The 17,009-nt window shown below is 46.3% G+C and overlaps 1 long non-coding RNA gene across 1 annotated transcript; it reads left to right on the top strand.

The window, feature by feature from the left end:
- Nucleotides 1-722: 722 nt before the first annotated feature.
- Nucleotides 723-2,641, top strand: LOC119361267. Its single transcript, XR_005172875.1, has 3 exons — nucleotides 723-1,012; nucleotides 1,094-1,323; nucleotides 2,407-2,641. It is a non-coding gene; the product is annotated as an uncharacterized LOC119361267 (long non-coding RNA).
- Nucleotides 2,642-17,009: the final 14,368 nt, after the last annotated feature.

Below are 17,009 nucleotides of genomic sequence, written 5' to 3'. Positions count from 1 at the left end.
GTGCCATTGCCGAAGAAAAAATCTTGCTGTGCCGGCTACTACAAAAAAATGCTCGTTTGCTGCAATATGTGAGGAAAAGGCAGCCATTGCTGAGAATCAAGTGATGTGCGTGCTTCTGAAAAAAGGAGGAGGCCGTCGCGGGCTAGATCGACAGACGAATGACTGGGTGAGTTTTCCCAATGGATAAGGAAAAAGGAAGGGCAGTGCATGGGCGCCACCAGCATGTGCATCGCAAGCGAGGCATCCTAGCTCGCTTGCGCCATCAATTCACCGATTTATATGTTTTTTTCCTTTTTAAATGGTATGGCTAAAAAATCATCATGACATCAATAACATGCTAGTTATGCACGGTTGCATGAGATCGGACCACGCTCAGTTACATCACGAGCTAAGATGTGCGCCAACACATTGGTATGTTATTATGGCAAAAATAAGAATATGTGCAAGTTTCAAATGTTAAAATTGAAGTTATAAGCCTAATAATATAAATATAAAGTTTTGTTTAGATGAATTTAATTCAAAAGAATATACAAATATTATTTTTATGTTCTAACTAAAGTCGGCCACACGAGCGAGCGAAATCGTGACTACTCCCTCATAGTTTTTTTAGTTGGTCCTCCCAGTTTTCCCCACCTCTCCAGATCGTGCGGTCGACCCTCCTCGTTTCCCTCGTCCCTCCCGAACCGCTGCCTGGCGCCTGCACGTTTCCTGTTCCATCCACTATTTCTCACCTCCCTCGCCTCTCTCCAAGGATCTCCCGGCCATTGCCGCACCTAACCAGAGCCGGCGCCTAACTAGCCCACCTCTCCCTGAAAGTGTGGCCGGAGCTGGCGCAGGCCTACCGTAGATCCGGCAGCCTTGAGCTCCACCGTCACCAACAGCGGCGACAACCGTACGGAGGCCAGACGGGATCTGGTGGCCTGAGAATGGTGAGAACCAGCAGCAGTGTTCAGCCATCAGATCCGGTGGAAGCTCATCTTGGGGCGGAAGCAGAGATAGCCACGCTGACTTGGTCGGTTCCTCTCTTGCAAGTTGCAACTCCGGCCAGTTCCTCTCCTCCTCTCGTTCTCATGTTTTATGTATTCATGTTCAGGTTGCACGAACTATTTGCAGCTCACACGGGAGCCCACCTCGAGTTTGACTAGAGCCAGAGGTGTTGGACTGCGCAAGGTCCGCACCCCCGCATCAACAACCTGGACATCCATCTCCGGTGTCATCGGCGAGCTGCAGCCGGACGACCAGAATTCTGTCTTCCTCTATAATGAGCTAGATGATGTCAAATGCACGACTGCCAATGGTGGCCTCATCGGTGGTGCCATCTTGGTAAGAATTTTTTGATGTGCATAGGTGGCGTACATTCACTTGTAGGGGTCTGTGTGATTGTCACTTATGATTTTTGTCCTCTGAACTCAGAAAATATTACTAGGTAGAGTAAGGTCGGAAGGAAGAATGTGGTCTATTGCCGGCAAGTTTAAAAGAGACATGGACCCCTTCTTCCTTCGGCTCGAACGGTGGGCTAGTAGTGAGGATTAGGAGTGTTGTAATATGAACCTTGTAAATATGATGGAGGCACTCTTTGCCTTTCTTCTTTAATATATAATATGCACACTCGTGCATATTCGAGAAAAAAAAATGTACAGCCATTTTGTTTGCTCAGGTTTGGCATGTGCATGTGTTCTCCGTACTTAGATTTGTAAGAGGATTCACATTTACGGGCCTTCCTTTTTTAGTCTTGGAGATGCACACTAGGAGATTGCTTGATTTAACTACATATGAAGAAAATTAAACGTCAGGATCAGCTTGCTAAACGTAAATGTCATATCAAACAGAAGTACATTAGCATTTGTGCTGTCTTTTTTAGCCACTGTCAAATTATTTATGAAGCCTGCAACTATTGTACAATATAACATTGTCTATGATTTAGTTGCGGGAAATCCTTGACCTGTAGACACATGCGTTGAAACCTATATGGTAATGTCAAATATTCTATGTAACATAGTTAAACAGTGCTTTGACTATCAGAAATGTACTTCAAACATCCATACTATAGTAAGGGAGCTTGTGCTTAGGTGCCAGTTTTCTTGTGGCACTAAGAGTATAGGGTTCCCGTTCACATTATGGATTCCTGCTAGGGATGGCATTTCTTTCATTTACCTCTTTTATTATCTGCTTTTTCATGTGACATCTTGCTCCCATACATTCAATTACTTTGCATGCTAGATATCAATTTTCTGCTACTTCAATATATATTCGCTTAGTTATGTCAACATTTAGAATAGAAGGATATAAATGTAGTAATGTTCCTTTTTTTCTTTCCATGTATTAATTTTGACATGCTACTCGTCTTACGTGTTTCAACTTTTCCATTCATTTCCTAATTTGACAACTACTCTTATCAATTCTTAGCGAGAGGGAAGCAACATTGGAGGCAGTCCGAACCGTGAGAATGATTACGATGCTAATGAGAACATGGATGATATCTACGGCACGAGGAGATGGTACATATAGCGATAAACGTTTTGACCCATATAGTGATGATGGTGACGAGTCGAATGAGGTGCATAGTCGTGCAACAAAGTGAAATTCTGAAATTTACGAAAATTTAGGTTATATAAACTGTCCGGACCATTGTATGGAGTATTTTGTTTGGCATTACGATCTATGTATTCTGGATGAAAGAAATTAGGCTTTTGATGATATATGCGTATGCACTTGGTCACAAGTCTTGGTAAATATAATGCATGTTATTTGGTCATGTGTGTTTGTGTATGTATTTGAAATGCCAACAATTAAAAATATTCTCATGCTGAATCACACTTTTATGTTATGCAACACCACTTGGTGAAAGCAAATCATGAGAGGTTAATAATAGCCGATGATCGGGATTTAGATTGTCGATGATTTCCTAATTTGACGATGTTGTTGAATTCCCGAAGGGGTGTATCGACCATTAGTAATCATATTAACCAACGGTTTGACATTCCTCTTGGTCATTAATTATCCCGATGGGTCAAATAAACTGTTGGCTATTACAAAAAGCGACAGGAAGCAAGCACCGTCGGAAATTAAATAACCGACGGGGGACCTTCGGCTATGAGTTTCGTCATGTAATGTGAGTAGGGTGTTGGCCACAACATGGTCGACGGCTCACCGTCGGCTTTATAACCGTTGGCCATGCAATTATCCAATGGTACCGTCGGTTATTAGTGCAATGGCCGACGAAGAATAGTCGACGGGAGATGGCCGACGGTGTACCGTCGGTTATAACTTTACCCGACGGTGAGCTTAAATAATCGAGGGTAATTGCACCCTCGGTTATAATGGGATATCCGGCTTATGCCAAGTTCATGGCACGGCCGTGTTATGTTTACCTGCAGCTTAAGATGCCGGGTCACAAGGGCACCATCATCGTGCATGGGAGCCGAAAGATAGCCCTGGAATGTAAAGAAGGCGATGCGGCTTATGCTGAGTCTGTTTGTGCAGCAGAGAGCTGAAGTTTTATCAAGATAATGTTGACCCGGTGGATATGACCTCGCTAAAGAAGCCAACCATAGAGCATGACCCGGCGATGAAGTTTAAGTCGGCTGCTGAAACTAAGCTTGTTGATTTTACCCCAGGCGATTCGTCTAAGCAGTTCAACATCAGTGCCAATTTGGATCCTAAATAGGAAAGCGCTCTCATCAAGTTCATCCATGAGAACCGGGACATCTTTGCATGGAAACCTTCTGACATGCCAGGTGTACCGAGAGAATTAGCTGAGCACACTATCAATATTGATCCGAAGTATAAGCCGGCCAGGCAGTTTCTTCGGCGGTTCAACGAAGAGAGACGGAAAGCTATTGGAGAGGAGGTCGCCCGGCTCTTAGAGGCCGGGTTCATTGTTGAAGTCCTTCACCCGGAGTGGTGGGCTAACCCGGTGCTCATACTCAAGAAAAATGGCACCTGGCGGATGTGTGTGGATTACACGGACTTAAATAAGGCTTGTCCGGCTGATCCCTTTGCTCTCCCCCGTATTGATTAAATCATTGATGCTACGGCAAGTTGTGAGAATTTGAGCTTTTTGGATGCTTACTCTAGCTATCATCAGATCAAGATGACAGTGAAGGACCAGGAGAAGACGGCTTTCATCACTCCGTTTGGAGCCTTCTGCTATGTATCTATGCCATTTGGGTTCAAGAGTGCCCAGGCGACTTATCAGCGATGTGTACAGAACTATATCCACAATCAAATTGGGCGCAATGTTCACGCTTATGTGGACGACATAGTGGTGAAGTCCAGAGAGAAGGAAACCTTAATATCTGATTTGAAAGAAACCTTTGATAATCTCCGGGTTTATAAGATGATGCTTAACCCGACCAAGTGTGTATTTGGTGTACCTGCAGGCAAGCTTTTGGGTTTTCTGGTCTCAAACAGGGGCATTGAAGCTAATCCGGAGAAGATCAAGGCAATTACCTCTTTGGCTAAACCGGCGTGCATCAACGATGTTCAGCGATTGGCGGGTCGTGTTGCAGCTTTAAGCCGGTTCATAAGCCGGTTAGGTGAGAAGGCCCTACCGCTGTATCAGATGATGAAGAAAATAGACACTTTTGTCTGGAGTGATGCTGCTAATACTGCCTTTGAAGATTTAAAGAGACAGTTATCTGAGCCGCCGGTCCTTGCGGCTCCCATTGATAGAGAGCCATTGCTATTATATGTGGCTGCTAACTCACGAGTTGTCAGTGTTGCAATCATGGTAGAGCGCAAGGAAGCTGGCAAGGAGCATCCGGTTCAACGACCGGTTTACTACATCAGTGAGGTTCTCATTGAGTCTAAACAAAGGTATCCACATTGGCAGAAACTTGTTTACGGGGTGTTCATGGCAAGCCGGAAGCTGAAGCAATACTTCCAAGGTCACCCTATCACTGTGGTAAGTTCTGCCCCCTTGGGAGACATCATCCAGAATAGAGAGGCCACAGGACGAGTCGCCAAGTGGGCCATTGAGCTTGGGCCTCATGGTTTGAAGTACATACCACATACTGCTATTAAGTCTCAAGCCTTGGTGGATTTTATCAATGATTGGACAGAGTTGCAGGCACCTAAGGAGAAGCCAGATAACACATATTGGACTACTCACTTTGATGGGTCCAGGCAGTTAGAAGGCTCGGGGGCTGGAGTCGTTTTAACTTCCCCTCGAGGTGACAAATTTTGTTATGTGATCCAGCTTATGTTTCCTTGTACTAACAATGCAGCTGAGTATGAGGCCTTACTCCCTGGTCTCTGGATGGCCAAAGAAATGAATTTGAGCCGGGTAAGGTGCTTGGGGGACTCAGATCTCGTGGCTCAACTGGTGTCAGGCAAGTGGGACTCCAAGGATCCCCTTATGGCGGCTTACCGTCATGAAGTTGATGCTGTGGCTGGGCACTTCAAAGGTTATCAAGTGGAGCACATTGATCGAAGGAAGAATGAGGCGGCTGATGCTTTAAGCCGGCTGGGATCTCAGCGTAAGCCGGTGCCGCCTAATACCTTTCTCGATATTTTGCATAATCCTTCTGTCAAAGTACCCACAGAGGAAGACCTAGCGGTGCCAGACCCGGAGGCACAGCTGGTAGCGGCTCTTCACGTCATCCCGGATTGGACAGTGCCATATTTGGCCTACATGACCCGGGGAGAGTTACCTGAGGATGAGACCTTGGCGAGACAAATCATCCGGCGGTCCAAATCCATGACAATTGTTCATGGTGAGTTACATCATCGCAGCATCACTGGGGCGTTTCAACGTTGTGTGTCGCCTGCAGAGGGTCAGGAGATACTTCGTGAGATCCATGAAGGGGATTGTGGTCATCATGTCGGCTCAAAATCTCTCATGGCCAAGGCTTTCCGTCATGGCTTCTATTGGCTGACGGCTCATGCTGATGCGGAGGATCTGGTCAGTAAATGTGACGGGTGTCAGAAATTCTCACGATGAGCTCATGTGTCGGCTCAAGAATTGAGGATGATTCCAATTACTTGACCGTTCGTAGTCTGGGGGCTTGATATGGTCAAGCCTTTCAAAAGGTCTAAGGATAAAAAGACGCACCTCCTGGTGGCAGTGGACAAGTTCACAAAGTGGGTTGAGGCAGAGCCGGTCAGTAAGTGTGATGCAGCCACGACGGTTCAGTTCATGAAAAAGGTGATCTTTCGTTTTGGTTTTCCACACAACATCATAACTGATAATGGCACTAATCTCTCCAAAGGTGCCATGGAAGAGTTCTGTCAACAAGAACATATCCGTCTTGATGTTTCGGCTGTTGCTCATCCTCAATCCAATGGTCAAGCAGAAAGAGCTAATCAGGAGATCTTGAAGGGTATCAAACCCCAGCTCTTGGTCCCCTTACAGTGGATGCCGGGTTGTTGGGTGGAGGAGTTGCCTTCTGTACTTTGGAGTATCAATACTACACCTAACAGATCTACGGGTTACACACCTTTCTTCATGGTGTACGGGGCAGAGGCGGTCCTGCCAAGTGACATCCGGCATGATTCACCCCGCGTGGCAGCTTACGTTGAGGCTGATAACGAAAAAGCTCGTCAAGATGCACTTGACTTGTTGGATGAGGAGCGAGACTTGGTAATAGCCCGCTCGGCGATTTACGAGCAAGACATGCGCCGCTACCACAGCCGCCGGGTTAGGTCCAGAACCTTTCAGGAAGGTGATTTAGTGCTCCGGCTCATCCAGGATCAATCCGACATGCACAAGCTATCCCCTCCTTGGGAAGGACCCTTTGTGGTCAGCAAGAACCTGAACAACGGGTCATACTACCTCATCGATGTTCGAGAGCACAAAGACTCACGTAAGTCGGAGGAGGAGACCCGCCGGCCGTGGGATATCGCTCATCTTTGGCCTTACTATACTTGAGCCACCGGCTCTCGAAGATGTATATATTTTGACGATGTATATATTATATAAAGCAATAAAGCAGGACCTCTGTCCTTTTCACCCTCAAAAGTTTGCATGTCTTCATTATCATGTGGTGGCAACAACCAACAGGGAGCGGATCATATCTGAATCCGGCTTTCCCTTTGGTCCGGCTTATGATCATATCTGAATCTAGCCATGATCACTTGGGGGCTTCTTGTTCAAACATAGGCCATATTCGAACCAAAGAGAACATAGCTGTCGATACCCACTTGATCGGCATACTGCCAAACCCACTTGGGGGCTTCTTGATCATATTTGAATCATAGCTTAACCCCTTTGGGTCTGACGTGGATCGTATTCGAATCAGCGTCATTAAACAACTCTCATGGTCACTTGGGGGCTTCCTGTTCAAACATAGGTCGTATTCGAACCAAAGAGAACATAGCTGTCGATACCCACTTGATCGGCATCGCCAAAGCCACTGGGGCTATATGATCGTATCCGAATCTTAGCTTAACCCCTTTGGAATGGTTCACTGATCGTATTCGAATCAGAAGCCTTTGAATTTTGTTTATTATTCATCATACTTTGTCAATATAATTGTTTGACTATCTTGAGATCCTCTTGAAAGTATTATGGGGTGGTTCTTGTTTCCACCGGTTTAATATTGATCATATTAGGTTGTTAAAGTGCCTGGCGAACATCATATGTGCCAGGAGTTACAACTTACTCTCATGGTTTGGATCACATAAGCCGGCGGTATCACCACAAGGATCACATGTATGCTGTTATGATTATGTCTAACAGGTCTACTCGTAAGCCAGCCTTTCTATGATTTTTTGGTTTACACTCTGGGTTATCAGTACCTTATGTGGCCCCCATTCGAAATCGCCAAGCGAATTGTGTTTGTTTTATATGCAGGGCGATACAAGCAAATTTCTGTTTAACATAAGGGAAATAGGAGTTCAATTTAACCCGGAAGTATATAAAGATGGTGGCTTACGAAAGTATTGAGCGCCATAAACATGCGCGATGGCATGGCAAAAATCAAGAGTTTTTCTGCCCTATTACAAGACTCCCCGAGTCTGAATAATGAAGCATTGTTTTTTTCCACAAAGACACAAATATATGACACCGGGTGGTTCACTCCTTCGGTTGGCTTGAAGATTCCGGGTTAGCCTTCTCCGCTTCTCCGTCGGCTGCCTTGTCCTGGAAGGTTGATGATGCCCAGTCAATGCCACTCAAAGCTTCAAACTCAGATTCGTCATCTATTAAACCGGCTGGGTCGACTTCAGGGGCAAAGGTATGCTTACAGATTGGAGGGATCAGGCTGACTTCATCATAGAGAGGTGTTGGGAGTCTTTGATTCTCGCTGTCGTAACCCGGCTGATATTTGGTAAGGTCAGTGTCGTTCCCAATAAGAGTGGCCACAGGGCGTATATCCTTCACGCAGGCGGTGAAATCTGTCTCATTGAACAAGGTGCCATCTTCCTTCAAGCTTGGATACCCAAGAGCAATGTCAGCCGGGTCTAGCTCTGGAAGCCACGCCTTGGCCCGACTCAATGTGGCTATCGCTCCGGCTCTTGCAGATGCCCGTCTTTGCTCTTGGACCCGCTGAGGCAGCACAGCAAGCCGCTTTAGCACATCTTGCAGGAGATGGGGAGTATCATTTGATAAAGCCACAATGGCCAAAGCACGTTGTGACCCGGTGTAGAGTTGCTCCACCAGAGTGTAAACCACTTTCAGTTTGATCAACATGTTCTGCTTGAGGTTTGTGCTCCTGGGGCCTGCATTCATAAACATAAGGTGAGCCGGAGATAACAATTGAAATAGTCATCTAAAGAAGGCTTGCAGTACTTAAGGTTTATATAAAGTAACTTACCGAAGATTGCTGAGACCATTTGAGATATCTGGCGCTTTCAGCCGGACAGCTCGGCTGTTGCTACCGCAAGTGATGCTTCAGCTGTCTCGGCCCGGGTCACCAGTGAGGCCTTTTCATCAGCCCAGGTTTTCTTCTCCGCCTCAAAGTTCTTCTTCAACTTCTCTTGTTCGGAGACGCTGAATTCAAACTTGGAGTTGGTTTTTTGGTTTTCAAGTTCTTGAGCTGCCAGGCGATTCTTCAGGTCAGCAATCTCTGACTCAAATTGACTTATGGTGGCCCGCATTGATGCCGGGTTATAGTCAGAATCATTATAAGATAACATTAAGTCCCAAGCACTTTGCAAGCAAAGGTACTTGACACTTGGGGGCTAATGTATACTGAAGAACTTTAAAATTACTATGCCGGTTCATGGAAATTAAGTCCCAAGCACTTTGCAAGCAGAGATACTTGACACTTGGGGGCTAATGTGTATCGCAAGTTCAAAGTGTCATTCTACAACCGGGTTAAATATCTTCTTTCTAAGCCGGACAAGCAGTACTAGGCGGTTTTCTAAGTCTACATCATATTTACTTATAAGCAATAGGCTTGGGGGTTGATACAGTAAGTATGGTTAAGGAAAAGTAGCGTAAGTCATACCTTAGATTTTTGCTGTATCTGCTTCACCATGGCAATTTCCAGGTCACGGCTGTTATGTACTTGATTGATATAGCCAGAGACGATCTCTCCAATATTCAAATGAGTGTAGTCAACGACGTCCAGCTTGGCCTTTCAGCGTTCCAAATATTCCTCTTTGGCAGAGCATTTAGCCAACAAAGTGGGTCTTCCCGGCTCAATAAATTGAGTTTTGGTGATCTCAACTTCCGGGTCATCTGCTTTAGCTGGGCTAGGAGCCTCCGGGTTATCAGAGTCGTTGAGAACTTGCTCAGCAGGCGGGTCAGAGGTAGTTATTGGAATGTCTTGAGATGGTTCAGGCGGCGGCTCGGGAGCAGAGACATCAGGAGCAGCCGTTCCAGGCTCCGGTTCAGTCACGACCGGCTCTTGGGACGGCTTATTATTTTTTCCCTTTTGCTGGGCTTTACTTGCACACTGTGGAAAAGACAGACGGGTTAATACAAAAACATGAGAAAAATGAGGCATAAGGTAAGATAAGTTTATATTACCCGGGACAGTTTTGAAGGCCGGCATGTTGGATTGCATAGAATCGCCGGAGGAAGGTGAAGAATCCTGATAATTGGAGTCAGATGAATTGAGAGGTTGATGAATTAAACCCGCCAAAGGTAAAACAGAACGTAAATCAAAGATAACCTCAGTCCGGCGCTTCCTAGTTACGTCAGGTAAGCTGGAGGAGAGTTCTGTATCCTTGCTGGTCCGGGTCTGCCTCTGGCTCTCATGAGTCTGTCGCTTCAAAAGAAATTGAGGGTCTTGGTAAGCTAAATGATGTGAAAATCTTACTTTCCGGGTCACTCTTCGGATTTTCAGCCTCGGCAAAGGTTCTGAGTTGGAGGAGATTATAGTTACCTCTTCCTCAATGGCTTGGCTATTTCCTGTATCTTCCTGAAAAGGAATTAATGTCAATAAAATGGCGATAAAAGAGTCAGGGGAGTTAGGAGTTACCTCTTCTTCATCGTCATCGGTATCATCCAGTTTCAGCATATCCGAGGCGCTGGGCTTCCTCTTCCTTGAAGTTCTAGTCCTAGTGGTTCTTCTTTCGGCTCTCTTTGCCGCTCTGGCTTGTTTGGCAGCCTCATGGTCATACTTGGCCTTCGAGAAGTCATTATTTGCCTATGAATAACGGTAAAAGGTTATGAGTAAAAGCATGGTATAACACAATAAAGATAACTGTGGAAGATAATGACTCACCGCAGGGGCCGGGTTCTTCTTGCAAAAAGGAAGTAAGCCAAAGGCATTACTAACCACCGTGCCTTCTTTCAACAAAGAATGGGTCATGGCTTCCACCATATCATCTGGTAAGTCGTCAGAGCTATGACGCAGTGGGTCATCCTTCTCGCCTGAGTAAGTACACATTAAGCCGGGGCGGCGGCTTAACGGAATCACCCGCCAAGAGATCCAGAGTCGGACCAAATCAACGCCGTCTAAACCATTCCCCAAGAGAGCTTTAATTTTCTTGATGGTGGGAGCGAGTGGAAGACGTTCAACAACAGTCAATTTGTCCGGCAGCGGGTGGTTGGATTCAAGGCGCAAGGCGCGGAAGCCAGGCAGCGGGTTCTCATCAGCCGGAGAAGTGTCCTGATAGTAGAACCACGTCTGGTTCCAATCCTTTGGATGACTCGGCAGTTCAGCATAAGGGAAAAGGCAGTCTCTTCGCCGCTGAATCGAGATGCCGCCAAGTTCTAGACTGGGCCCGTTGGCGCGTTCGTTTTGCCGGTTTAAGTAGAACAATTCTCTGAACAAAAGTAAATTGGGCTCTTCTCCAAGGTATACTTCGCAGAAGACTTGGAAGTTGCAAATATTTGACACGGAGTTGGGTCCGATATCTTGAGGTCTGAGATCAAAGAATTGCAAAACATCCCTGAAGAATTTGGAACCGGGCGGAGCAAAACCCCGGCTCATATGATCAGTAAACATAATCACCTCCCCCTCCTTGGGTTGAGGTTTCTCTTCTGACGGGTTAGGAGCACGATAAGACATGACCTCCTTCTTTGGCAGATGGCCGGACTTCACAAACTCAGACAAAGTGCTTTCTGTAATGATGGACTTGACCCAGTTATAGGTCACGGGAGGTTTGGGAGCCTTGGGTGCCATTGTGCAGATTGAAGCCTATGACAAAGTAAATAAATCCGGTTCAACTCATAACCCGGAGAAGAGCATTTTTAATCAATTCAAGATGGCGGCTTAAGAAGGGGCTTAATGACATATGACTGATTGTGCTTTCTACATTTAAGCCGCGACGACTTTCATAAGCAGTTAAGTTATTTAAAGTCGCCAGAGGCAAGCAAGACTGACAATCCATATTGTCTTAAACCGGCCACATGGACTACCATGGTGAAACAGATTCAACAGATGCAGCTTTTTGGCTAAGTGTGGAACAAACAGATTTCACAGGCTGCAGCTATTATTTTGGATCAAATGGTCGCTCTGAAAAGGAAAAATTTCTAGACCTAAAACCACTGGAGAGAAGTTCATACATTCAAAGAAGGCCTTTAAACAAGGGAAAAGAGATCTATTTCTATTCGAGATAGGTGCGGAACAGCCACCGCAATAGCTCTAACTGTCCAAAGACCAAAAAAGGGGTATTGGGGATGAAAACTATCAAGGGTTTGCAACGGGCGGTGATGAACACCGATGAACTCGGAGGCCGTAATGCAGATCTAGAAGCAGGGAAGGAAAATGACTTACGGATGCAGAGCTGTTGTAGGGTTCCGTCGCGTTTCTCTGGTCAAGTCAGGTTGATGCAACAGCCCGAGTTGAAGAAGACGAGGAGATCTGCGGCGGCGGCGGCAGAGCTCGAGCAGCAGAGAAACAGTGCGAGGAGGAAGACGACCGAAGAAGGAGAATGGGAAAGACCTAGATCGCACCTATTTATAAGGAAGGGCTAGCTGAGACGGCGCGAGAAATGAGGAGGCCGAACATCATTATCCAGCGACCCTGACGCCTTGGTTTTCGGAATGGTCAGTAAAGGCAAAGATTCCTTGGAGGATATAACGGAGTAAAATATGAATTTAATTGAAGATGACGTCACGATGGGTTAACGCGGATCCAGAAGATGACGTCATGGCGGGTTAAAAACCTTTGCACAGACAGAAGAATGAAGGCTCATTTCTTAAGGTATTTTGAGATTGACATGAACCGGTTCAAATCAATCTGGGGCCTAATGTTGGGGATATAACTATTTGTGTAAGCCGTCCGTAAGGGGTCGGGTTACGCAAAGAAGGACTCATCAGAAGAAGCCCAAGATCAAGCATGAAGATGGCGATTCAATAAAGGGTCTAAAGCCCACAGGCGGCTTAAGGCCCATAGTGATAAACCGCTATAATGGCATGACTTGTATCATAAGGTAGAATTAACTAGTCACCGAACCGTACACTGTTTATGAGCCGACCAGGACCCTGTAGGCCGCAGGGCGTCAACCCGTGTATATAAGGGGACGACCCACTGACGGCTTAGGACAAGAAACAACTCATCGAGAACCGGGCATAGCATATCTCGCTCCCTGGTCATCAAAACCTCAAGTAATACCAACCCAACTAGACGTAGGCTTTACCTTCACCGTAAGAGGCCGAACTAGTATAACTCTCTCGTGTCCTTTGATTTTCACGACATAATCCCTTTGATTTTCGGCAGCAATCCAAGAATAGTGTTGATTAACATCATTGAAAACTTGTTGGATTATATCTAAAACAGTGGGTTCCTTTTTAAGATTCTCATCAAAGATATGATTATCCCCAAGCAAATGTCTTAGCACATAATCACTATTATAAAGAATTTCATCTATAACTGGCTTTTCACGATTCATGCCATAAAAATCAAAGATTTCCCTAGTTTCCAGTATTATGTAATCAAATTCATTCATAAGAACAAGGGTAGCTAACATTTTAGCTTTGGGATTCTTTATAAGAGGTAGCTCATAAAACAATCTTTGCAAGGTAGTATGGGTACGGATAAATTTATTTTCAAGTTTCAGAACTAGTGCTGAAATAGCTTCCGCATAAGATTTAGTCCTTTTAAGTATAGGAGTATCGTCAAGACTTAAATTTCCAACACAATTGAAAAAATCTTGGACACATTCTTTTCCTATAACATTCCCTTGCCCCAAAACAAACGTTTTAGCATCCAGATTGCCAGATCGTCCATTTTAGGAGTTAGGCCATCATCTGTTTCTGTCATACGAAAGTCACTCATGGTGACAAATTCAAGCAAATAGAGATCTCATGAGAAAACGACGAACGAAAAAGAGGGCGAATAAAACGGCAATTTTTTGTGAAGTGGGGGAGAGGAAAACTGTAATGCCCCCGGCCTCATGCTACAGTAATTCCCCCTAATGGTGTCATGTCATCACGTTTTTGCTAATCGGATTGTCACTTGATCAAAATTCAAGTCAAACTCAATTTTAAAATAAAGTAAAAATGATATTAATTCAAACAGCAAAATAAAAATGTTTGTTATGCGCAAATATTCACTAAATAATTTCCATGATAAAACCAACATTATTTGAGACTCCAAAAATGCCCCTAGATATTTTTGAATGACCCAACAGCACCTATCTATCACATTAAATTTCAAACCAAAACTCAATTGAATTCAAATGAGGTTCAAATTTTTTGTGACAGTGCTAAATATTGCAAGTTAATTATGTGACCAGGTTCTGCATTTTACAAAAGTCTATTGGTATTAAAAGAAGTGCAAAACAGTGGAAGAAAAATAAAACTGAGAAAAGAAAAGAGAGCAGGCATTGTGCACATGGGGTCTAGTGCAACAGTGCCCTGGCCCAGGCGTGGCACACATCCATGGCGCCCTGGCCATGGATGGCCTCCACGTCGCCCCTCTGGTCCTATAAACACACCCCCGCGAAACCCTAGACCCCCCTCATCCACCCCCCCTTCATTCCCCCTTCGCCCCTTCCTCTTCTTCTCAGAATCGAGCTCGAATCAGTCGCGGTCACCGCTGCCTCGCCGTCGTTGTCGCGGCCACCGGCGTCTCCGGCATGCGGGACCTCGTCCAGGAGGTCAGCCGCGGCCGTATTTGTCCATCCCGGAGACCATCTCAAGCCGGGACGCCCTCAAGCTGACATCGTCTTCGTCTTCTTCGTCCGGCCGTCACCACCTCGCCGTCGATGCGGTCGCTCCGGTCCACCCCGACCCTCCCTGAGCACGCCAAAGGACGCAACGTGAGCTCCTCTGTGTTTTGATTTTCGGCCGAAAAAAGTGGATTTCGGCCATCTCGGCCTGGGGCGAAAAGTATATTTAGACCAAAATTGCTTAAATTTGGCAAATTTTGGTCAAATTTAAGTCAAATTGCAGTCAAAATTTGGTCAAATTTCAGCCGAAATTTTTGAAAATGGCCGAAATTCGGCCATCTCAGCCTAGGGCGAAAAAAGCTCAGACCGAAAATCAAAACACAGGAGCTCCTCCCGCATTCCCCCTGCTTGCTCCCTCGATCCGTTGCTGTAGCCGCCATCCCCGAGCTCGTCCGAGCTCTCGCGTATGCGTACGCGTACGTGCGTGCATCCTGCCACTACTCTGTGTACATTGCTGTTGCCTTCGCTTTGCTGGTGCCGCTGCTAGCGCTAATGCCTAGCGTTGCCGTTGCTAGCTGCCGCTCCTGCTACCTGATGCTACTGCCGCTGTTACTTTGCCCTCTCTGATGCTGTTGCTGCGGCCGCAAGCAGCTGTTCCGCTGGCTGCCGCTGCGACCTACTGCTCCTCCTCCCGCCGCGCGCGCTTTCATCCTTGGGCGCCCCTGCATGCGCCGCACCGCGCCCGCCCGCCCCCGGGCGAGCCCCTCACTCGGCCGCCGCGATGCCCGTGCGTCTTCGTGCGCGCGTGCACGCCAAGGCCTTGCCGGCTGTGTCTCCTGCCGACCGGTAAGTGTAGGCCTAATGGCCACTGCCACTTGGGCCCCAGCCCCTGCTTAGCCCAAATCCCTCACTGTTAACAGAAAACACTATGATATGATATGTGTCTATTACATGGGCCCCACCTTCTAGTTTGACTGGTCAACATTGACCAAGTCAAAAGCTGACCGTGCTGTTGACTTTGACCTGGCCCACATGTCATTGACTGTGGCTGGCATTACACTAGGTGACAAGAGTAATTTTATTATTTCATTTTCGAAATAATAATAAATCCAAAAATTCATAAATCTATTAAACTTTGGAAATTCATTACTCGGATTAAAAAATTTTATATATGAAAGTTGCTCAGAAAAATCCAACGAATCCGAATATGCGGTCCGTTCATCTCTCACATGCCCCTAGCATGCTGAAGATGGAACCACCCTCTCTCTTTCGTTTGTCCGAAAATTGCCAAACGCCGGGAAAACCCCCCCGAACGTTTTCCCTCTCTGTCTGCAACATGTAGCACCGCGTTAGAACACCCCTAGCACTGCATATCGTCATATCATACTTAGTGATGCATCTGTTTGCTCTGTATTTACCATTTCTTCTCCCTCTTCTCTCCGGTAGACCCCGAGACCGATGCTGCCCCTATGATAGACTACGTCACTGATGACCATTCCTTTGCAGTAGAGCTTCCAGGAAAGCAAACCCCCCTTGATAATTCAGACATCGCCCATTTCTCTTCTCTCTTATGCTTGCATTAGAACTGCTACTGCTTTTGTATGATCCTGTTCTGATGCATAGCCTGTTTTTGTTACCTGCTTTCATACCTTACCCGCTTATCCTAAACTGCTTAGTATAGGCTGGTTAGTGATCCATCAGTGACCCCCCACCTTGTCCCAGTTGCCCCGCTTTATGTTCGATGAATCAATCAACGTGATCGACGTCCAGGCCCCGACACCGCACATCACCCCCCTTAGTTGTATGACTATGCAGAGTTACTATCGAGTGACGAGGGTGATACCTCGTCAACACTTCTGATGTTGACCCTGTAGTGTAGCTATTCGGTCGTGGTCATCGAGGGTGATTCCTCCTTCACCACTCCTGATAACGACTCTGTCGTGCAACCCCTCAAGTGTGGACCATCGAGGGTGATTCCTCCAAGTCCACCTTGACGGTTACATCGAGTGGGAATCCATTGAGGGTGATTCCTCGGGTTTCCCCTTGCTGTTTCGAACACACGGTTACTTTGACTTTACACAGAACCATGATGACATTGGGTAGTCCCCGAGGGTACCCGCTAGTGATGTGAAGTCGGGTTGACCTGGAGGGTACATGTCGTGGTTTTGTCACGGCAGATGTCCTTAGGAAAGGACTTAGTCGTGGAGCCATCGCAACGGGTTAGCTTGAAGGGGTTAAAGCGGACACAGGGACGCAAGAGAGTTTATACTAGTTCGGCCCCTTCGATGAAGGTAAAAGCCTACACCTAGTTGTGATGGAATTGATGGGGTTTCGATGACTAGGGAGCAAACAAGCTTCGCCTAAGTCTCGAGTTGTTGTCTGTTGTCCTTGAACCACCGCTGGGTCGTCCCCTTATATACATGGGTGACGCCCGTCGGTTTACAGAGTCCCAACACCGGCTCATAGACGTGTCCGGTTTGGTCTACTTATTCCTAACTTACAATACAAGTTACATACCAATGCCGGTTTACGGCTACAAGCCTTGAACCAACTATGGG

This window comes from Triticum dicoccoides, chromosome 1A, assembly GCF_002162155.2.
Source record: "Triticum dicoccoides isolate Atlit2015 ecotype Zavitan chromosome 1A, WEW_v2.0, whole genome shotgun sequence".
Taxonomy (NCBI): domain Eukaryota; kingdom Viridiplantae; phylum Streptophyta; class Magnoliopsida; order Poales; family Poaceae; genus Triticum; species Triticum dicoccoides.
The sequence above is the reverse complement of the archived record's forward strand: the minus strand, read 5'-3'. Positions and strand labels throughout refer to the sequence as shown.